The sequence below is a fragment of the Mirounga leonina genome, unplaced genomic scaffold (assembly GCF_011800145.1).
Source record: "Mirounga leonina isolate KUSES-001 unplaced genomic scaffold, KU_Mleo_1.0 Mir_125, whole genome shotgun sequence".
NCBI classification, from domain to species: Eukaryota; Metazoa; Chordata; class Mammalia; order Carnivora; family Phocidae; genus Mirounga; species Mirounga leonina.
This window is the reverse complement of record NW_023270305.1, coordinates 36,866,241-36,875,118: the sequence shown is the minus strand read 5'-3', so window position 1 is coordinate 36,875,118 and position 8,878 is coordinate 36,866,241. Positions and strand designations below refer to the sequence as shown.

Below are 8,878 nucleotides of genomic sequence, written 5' to 3'. Positions count from 1 at the left end.
TATATGGTCTCTGTTACAGCTACTCAGCTCGGCTGTTACAGCAGGAAATTAACCACAGACAATCAAAAAAAGAGTGGCTGTGTTCCAATAAAGCTTTATTTACAAAAGTAGTTCACGGGCAGATTTAGCCTGCCGGTTATAGTTTGCCATCCTCTTCACATGTAGGGCAAGTCCACGGATTTCAACACAAGGAGAGCTTTTTGAAATAATCAGTAGTATTTTATCCATTGGAAGGATTTTGGCTGCAAATAATATCAAATCATATCTACTATTTCTAAAGACAGGATGGTTTCAGTCTTGGTTAATTGAATGTATTACTGTCATAAAAGACCAAAGTACCTTCCTTCTTCCTATTTGTATCCTCAGCTGTTGTTATTATCTCCCCTCATTGTCACAAATGGATGCAATAGTGTCATGTGTAGTTATAATAGTGGACGGGGGGTGAATAACATGTCTGCCAATTCTCCAGGAAAACCTTTCCTCAGAAGTCCCCGGCTGACTTGGATCTTCACATAATTGTTATGGGATAATTATAATTCTCTTTCCTGGGCTGGAGAAAGATCCCCAGACCTAACACAAACCTGTGGATACATGATATTTGAATGAATTGAGATTGTGTTTAAGAGAAAGAGCAGTAGGCTTTGAGGGGGTTAGTGGAGGAAGATGTCTGTGAGATGTGGTATTTCCGTATTAATTATCTTCTATTTTAAATATAATTCTGTTTTCAGTGTTACTTGAGAGGCCATTTGTTTTCCTCTGTTTCCCATCTAGTCAAAGGAGCATTTTGTGCTTGCCTGTCTTTGGTCAGAGGAGAGGGAGGAGTGTGGACCAAGGTCCACTGATGACAGGTAATTTCTCCCCAGTATTGAAGAGCCAGTATAAAGCCATGCTCTCCTGTTGTGAGATCAGTAATACCAGTGTGAGAAACACGGTATTTAAATTTAGTTAAAAAGCTTACTTGGTAGTCCTTAAGGGACTTAACTTAAATAAGCCCCCCAATAATCATATATAGTTAGTATATCATCTTGTTTGTATTATAAGAGCTGAAAATAGTTTGTTGAAAAGCATTCTCATGGAAATGTTGTAATTATTTATTTTAGTGCTAAAGGGAATACAGAAGACCATCTGTTTCTTTCAGGCCTGTGAAGGTGCTGCCCTGTAATTTCAGATGAAGCAGGTGATTTGCCAAGAGAATCATTTGGGTGGCTGGAAAGTAAAGATATAACTAGAAACTGTTTTTTCTCACTTGTGTGCTGTGTTCCTTGCATTACATCATGGCATTCCTGCAGCAAAGTGCCAGCTTAAAAGACCTTATGCTTGTCAGTAAGAATGGCTGTAATTCAAGTTCTGAATTTTTTTCCTGGAGCTCTTCCTGAATTTTGAGCTCTTTAAGCTGTCAGTATAGGGGTTGAACAAATACCATTAGATGTACTTATGTTTACTTTAGTGACTTTTGAAGAATGACACTGTAGTATCTCATGGGTAAATTTGTTCAAGAGACCTTGTTTTGTATCTCCTCCTCATCACATCAGCTGGGAAGTGGTTGCCTTTTGTATGCCAATCATTTACTTATGTGTATATTCAAAAAAATACTAAATTCACAATCCTTGCCTCAAGGAGCTAAACATTCTACTGTGAAAGAGACAAATGAGTGAACAATTAAAGTAGAGTGTGATTTATAGCCCAGTAGAGGGAAGCAAATGTGCTCTGAGAGCAAGTGTGGGTCTGAGCACATCAAGAAATGAAGCCTGAGTTGAGTCTCAAAGGATAACTGAGACTAAATCAAGTTAAGAAAACAGGGAAGGAGCTTTTTTGCAGATGGAGTGACATGAGCAAAGGCTTAGAGGTGTCAGAGAATATGGAATGTTTGGAGAATAGCTAGCAGTTCACCAAATCTAGAGTTCAGAAAGACTGAAGATGGTTGCTGAGTAGTAAGTCTATACTGGAGGACAATATGTATAATTGGAACTTTATCCTTAGGCAATGGGAGTCATCACAGGCTTTTCAACCCAGAGTGACATGATGTAATTTGTATTTTGGAAAAACCACAAAGGCTGAAGAACCGAGGAGGGATTTGAGGGGGCTAAGACTAAGGGCAATATGACAGTCAAGAGGCTGTTTCTATGATCTAAAGAAGAAATGATGAGAGCCTTGATTAAGACAGTGGGATAGAGGAAAAAAGAAGTGATGTTTGTGAAATATGGGAGATAGAACTATTTTAGACTTGAGCTTTTTGATACAGGAGGTAAGAAAAAGGAAAGGAATAAAAAATGACTTCATTTTTGACGGGGCTTGGTAGATGGTGGTTCTGTTCACTGACATATGACTATAGGAGTTGGACCAATTCGGCAGGGGGAGAATGAGTTCACTTTGAAGTGTCTGGAAACCTAGTAATTGATTGCATATAGGTGGTTGGAACTCAGGCAGGAATCCTGAGCTAGAGAAATAGAGTTGGGAGTTTTCAGCGTCATGTAAGCTCCTGACATGAATGAGGCCACCCCGAGACTGTGTGTAGAAAAGGGAGAGACTAAGAACAAGATGCCAAGAGGGTAGAGAAAGAGCAGGGGAGAGTGGTATTCTTGAAGCCAAGGAAAGAGAAGAGTAATAATCCTATTAAACACTGCTGAGAGGTCCAATAAGGTAAGAACTGAAAAGGGATCACTAGATCTTTTGAGGTGATATATTTATTTTTATTTAGATAAGAAATATCTAATCATTATGTAAGTTGAAATATATATGTATATATACACACATATGTATGGTGAAAACATATATATATATATATAAATTATGTATAATTTAAGAATTGCCCTAAATCCCATCGCCCAGCATAACTACTGCTAAAATTTTGATGTATATCTTTCCAGACTTTTTCTATATGCAAATATATTCTCTATATCCAGATATGTCTATATATAACAAAATGAGTTCCTACTATAAAAATATGAAGCACTGCATGAATTTGCTTATCATTCTTGCCCAGAGACCATGATAATCTTCTCCACATCTTTCCAATTTTAGTATATAAGCTGGAGAAGCACATGTTGTCCATTGAATTAAGCAACTAGAAGATCATTTGTAACTTTGCAAGGCTAATTTCAGTGGAATGGTGAGGGCAGTAGCCAGATTGTTGTGGGATGGGGAATGGGTAGGTAGTGAGAAAACGGAAAAAGCATCCTAGACCACCCTTTCCAGAAGCCAGGCTGTAAAGGGACAGGAAGTACAGAATGCCAAGAGAGGAAGAGGATGGAAAGGGGTGTTTTTGTTTGATTTCTGGTTTGAGAGGGTTTTGTTTTTGTTTTTTGCTTGGATAAGACTTTTCACTGACTTGAGGGAACCAGAAAAAGGGGATAAATTGAAGATACAAAGGAGAGGTTGTAATTCACGGAGTGATGGATGCCTTAGAAGGCAGGAAAAGATGAGATGTAGGTAGGAAGGCGGAAACAAGCCCCAACTTATAATAAGGCAATTGGGAAGGAGATGAGAGTGGAAAAAGATGTTGAATAGCTTGCAGATGGTTACCTGAGGTAATTCTGGTCACCTTGGAATGAAATGGCTTATACTCACATGTGTTCAGTTATTTGCTGAAGACTTTTGGATCATGCATGAAACAAAGAACTGCCATATTGGATCATATCCATCATCAGTTCACTTGTATCCTGAGAGTGGTGCCGAGAGATGAATGTTAGAAAGGTCTTGTTTTCTCTGACAAACTGAAAGGTCAGGAACATCCCCCAAATGTTTTACTTACCTTTTATAATCTATTTGGGATTTATTATCCCTATATTTCTGGGAAGCTACCTGAAGATATATTTTCTTAACTTGTCTGCCCCCTGAGACTTAACTACCTGAAAAGTAAAGTATTTAACCTAGGGAAGTTGCATTGCATGTTGGGGAAAAAAAAAACCCCACAGATTTGGAACAAATCTTGGTTAAATTCTGTTAACCTCGGGAAAATGACTGAACACCTTGTGCTTTAGTGCCCTTATCTGTAAAATGGGGATGTGATCATATTGACCTCAGAGAACTGAGACAGTGTAAAATAGTATATGTGAAGTACCTGAATTACAGCTGCTCAGCATGTCCTGGTGACCTCACACATTGCTCTCTCACACACATCTTGTCTCTCCCAGTGATCAAGGGCTCCCATTCAGTCTAGCAGCCCAGGGTTTGATGATCGGAACATAAAGCTATAAATAATGATAATAAACTTTGGCCAGTGGCTAGGAGTTTTCAATGAAATCTTTGCTGTTGTGAAATTAGGAACTAAATGGGAAGAATTACTACCTTGCAATGTGCAGACTTAACAGAAACCCATATGCATTTCCTAAATGCCATTGTACATTTTATTTCTGTATTTACAAAAGCATATCACCTGAGGTATTTTTTGGTTCGTAAGCACATAGTTATGCTTCTGACCAGAAGGAAACCTGGTTTATTGTATCTGTTTTTCACATATGATTTTATCAACAAGTGTAACAAGGTGATTTATCAGGGGGCATATATGCTGAGTACCACAGGTGCTCAGCTATCAACCCTTGCCACAAAAGAATTCTAAGCAAATATGATTGTTGTATGTGTTATGACTTTTCAAGACTGACAATTCAATAGAAAGGGGCAAGGATAACAATGCAGAAGAATTACCTCCCATTTATGACAGTTCCCACTGGATGCACAACACTCTCTATTTACATTAGACCTGGTGAATAAGCCACTTCCACTTGGGAGACTGAAAGAGGTGGGGGTAGAAGGCTTTGCTAATTTCTGAGTTTCTGCAACTTAATTCCTTATTAACTCACCAGCACACTTGCAGATTTAACTTTTTTTAAAATAAAATGTAGTAACTCACTAGAGCTTACTTAAAAAATACAAGTCTTTGAGTACTAATTTTCTTATAATCACTTAATTTAAAATAGCTCTTACCTAAGCTCTTACCTGCATTTATTTTTTTATATCATATCTTAATATTATGATTACTTTGTTTTCTTGACTATCCTCGAGTTGCTGGATGCTTTTTCATAATCTGGCGCATTTTTGTTTCGAGCACTTTTCTGGCAGCAAATCAAAAAGGAATTGATTATTTCCCCATTTTTCTGTTGCACAGACTATTTAATATTAATCCATCGGTATGTACAAAAATTAGAGGTGCTGTTGGTTACCTCTCTATCACCTGATCCAAGTGCCCTGTTGAAATGGGAAGATAATGGTCTTAGAGATGCTCATCCTCAGCTGAGCTCATCTCTGAGCACTCCTACCTTGAGGAACGGTTTCTGTTTTTGCAATCTGATGAGGCAGAGCAATGCTCACCTCACCAGTGAGCGTTAAGCAGGTCTGAAACACCTTGCTTTCAGACAAGTGGCATCTAAAGTGATGTGTTCTCAGTCGAAAAACCCTGCATAAGAGTATTAGTATTATAATTTAGGTATAGTCCTCTTTCGTGTGTCATTGTGAGACTTGAAGTTGGCAGAATCAATTCCACGAATCCTCATAACCGTTTGCCTAAATAAGCAACGCTGTGCTAATCATTATGAAAGGGGCAGAGTCCCTGTCCCTGAATGTATTAGAGAGGACAAAAACTTATATAAAACAAATAGACAACAGCACAGGCAATTTGTATTCAAATTAAATATTGTGTAGTAGGCATTCTGATTAGATGGAATACAGTGGAATTCAGAAAAAGGCCAAGTCACAGGGCCTTGGGGGCAAAAGGCAGTTTGGGCTGGTGAAGAGAAGAAAGACTTCCTAAAAGATACTGTGGTCCCACCTGTAGGGCTTGTACAGTCCTTTGCAAAAAATTCCTCCAGTGGAACTTGGCAGCAAATGAAATATCAAAGCACACCTCACTAGTTTGATGAAGGAAGCCCCAAGATTTTTCTTAAACAAAAATGAAACCCAGTTTTAAAACATAATAACTAAAAATTAGCGATACAGTTAAAATAAGCACTGAAACTATATTATTTTTTAAATATGTAAAGTCAAAGAATCCTGAATATAAATTATGTTTTCTAAACAATACCAAAATCTTTCTTGTTTTAGGTTGCTAGGAAGTACCGGGCAAAGAATATCTATATAAAACTGTGTCTAAAAGATATTTTTAAATCTATTACTATCTAGGAAATGGACTCCACTATCGAAAAGATTAAAAAAATGATAAAAATTTGAAAAAAAAGGAAAAAAGATAATTATCTGAATCTTATATGTGCATACCTAATCAAACATTTTTGAAGGCCATAGACCTAACACCCTACTTATTCTACAGATGATAGAAAAGAAGTAGGGGGCATCTGGGTGGAAAGGTCGGTTAAGCGTCTGACTCTTGGTTTCAGCTCAGGTTGTGATCTCAGGGTTCTGGGATCGAGCTTCACATCAGACTCTGCTCAGCATGGAGTCTGCTTGGGATTCTCTCTCCCTCTCCCTCTGCCCCTCCCATTCATTCTCTCTCTCTCTAAAAATAAATTAAATAAAAAAAAGGGAAGAAGTAAAAAACTTGATTTGTGCCCTAATGAGTTTATAACCAAGTGCATGATGTAAAAACTAATGTCCATTTTTAAACAATGAGCCACTTTAGAAAACAGTAAGCTCTTGTGTTACTGACTGCAAACCCAGTAGCAGTTTAGGGGTTTGGGAAAAAATGAAGTGGGAGGTTGTCAATATTTGCATGCTGGATGATGAGAAAGAGGTGGGGGCTTTGGGAAGTGGCACGAACCAGGCGTCATAATGTGGTCCAAACCTGATGGAAACAGATTTTTGTTAAAGAAATAAGATCCGATAGACTGTGGTCAGAAAGTGGGAGTGCCAAGCCATGCTACAAGGAAGACTTGCAAATTCTTGGGGAAGAGAATGAAGCAGTCATTTTGGTCTCTTAGAAAAGAAGTGTATCAGATGATTAGTTTGGACTGAATTATATTAAAGTGACTGAAGATAAAAAGAGCAGTTTGGTGGTTATTTTGCTCTAGTCTGAATATGAAATGTTGAGATTTTGGTGAAGATAAGAGTTATATAATCGTTGCATCTGGAATTCTAATTTACAGGAGGTTAGAAGGACATAGAATAAATTAATTGCCAAAGAAGCTGTGTTTCTATTAAATAATTTGAAGTTACTTTTGGACTATATAAAAATACTTCCTCAAAATATCTAAAATATTAATAGTCTTATTCTCAGTGTTTGGAATCTACTTCCCAAATCTGAATTATATCATTGCTGAATGATAATAGGTAGAAAAATGTTTCCCTTTGGTCAACTGTATTTTGTTTAGAAAAACTTAATCCTTGTTGGGACTTTGGAAATCTAACAGAGCATACAGAGTAAGCAGTGCCTACCTGCATGTCACGTATTTTTACACCCAAATGGAAAACAAGCCATAATTTAGGAGTAGATTGAGTTTCTTTTTGCTCCACAATGAATTTAAATGATGGGACTATGAATGCAGTGAAAATAAGGAAATGAATTTGACAGATATGAGTTTTCATTTTAAATTTCAAAGTACTGACTTTCTATTAGCATACTCCAGGAGGAGTGAATTTCTGTTAAGTTGGCACATAGTTTTAAATTTTATGAGTATGCTTTTGTATATATAAAAACCCATTTCAGTAAGATATGGGCATGGTTATTTCTTTTTTAATCAGCAGGCTATAGGCTATATATTATTAGTCTAAACTTGTCATTCTGAAAGCCTTGAGGCTGTGGAGCTTTCTTCATATATTGTTTGTTAGTGAAGTTTTGTTTATTTGGGTAGAAGAAATAACAGGCTCTGAAGAGAATATAATAGTATTTTCAAAAAATGTTAAGGTATCTTTTAGTAGGCATTTATGCTTAGACATGAAGTGTTATTACAGCCTTTTGAAAGCATTAGAATGATATTTTTGTTCCATAGCATTTCTTTTGTTAAATGTTTTGTTAAGAAGTATGGACTTACTGGGGCGCCTGGGTGGCTCAGTCGTTAAGCGTCTGCCTTCTGCTCAGGTCATGATCCGGGGGTCCTCGGATCCAGCCCCGCATTGCGGGCTCCCTGCTCGGCAGGAAACCTGCTTCTCCCTCTCCCACTCCCCCTGCTTGTGTTCCCTCTCTCGCTGTGTCTCTCTCTCTGTCAAATAAATAAATAATCTTAAAAAAAAAAAAAAAAAAGTATGGACTTAACCATAAATAAAGGTCTTGCAGATATTGTAATACTGAAGTGTAGTGTTAAACTTTGCTTTAACAGCCGCAGAGCTAACTGCCCCACCCCCCAGATAACTGCATATAGGGAAGAACAGTTGGAAATTACATATCACTTCAATTTTGAATACAAATGGTGATAGATCCTATAATTGCACCTGTGATTTGCATCTTGGGTCATCTCTCAGTTCACTGAGCCAGGGCTTTGAATGGTTATTATGTAGAGGACAGCCATGGTCAATATGCTGCCTCTTTGCAGTCAAAATAAGAGGAAATGAGCTTACCCTGATCAAAGTTAATGGAGAAAAAATAAGAAGCAAGACTTTACCATAGCTAAACCATTAGGCCAGGCTATTTCTACACCAGATACCACAGGAAGAGTGCCCAATACCACTCTCCCCTGCCGCCATTTGAACCCGGTTCCATTGCAGCAGAGTATATTTTGGAGGGAATCAGTATGACTTCTACTTTGCCAGGAATGGCCAGGAATCCCTGTACCGATGGATGAAAGATGACTCCAAACTTTATTGTGAGAGGAGAAGGCAAGGGTCTCAACACTCACAGACGAAGAGCCTGTGCTCTTCTTTGCTCCTGCCTTTATTGGTCCTTCAGGATAATCATAAATCTTTATCACTGTTTCTCAAGCACATGATGTGTGACAAGGGGTCTTACTGGAACTAGGAGGATCTGTTTACCGGAAAGATACGATATGCTAATCTGCGT

The 8,878-nt window shown here is 37.9% G+C and overlaps 1 non-coding gene across 1 annotated transcript; it reads right to left on the bottom strand.

Annotated features, from left to right (window-relative positions):
• Positions 1 to 2,938: 2,938 nt before the first annotated feature.
• LOC118008318 lies at positions 2,939 to 3,041 on the bottom strand. The gene has a single exon (XR_004678640.1). It is a non-coding gene; the product is annotated as a U6 spliceosomal RNA (small nuclear RNA).
• Between the last annotated feature and the right edge of the window lie 5,837 nt (positions 3,042 to 8,878).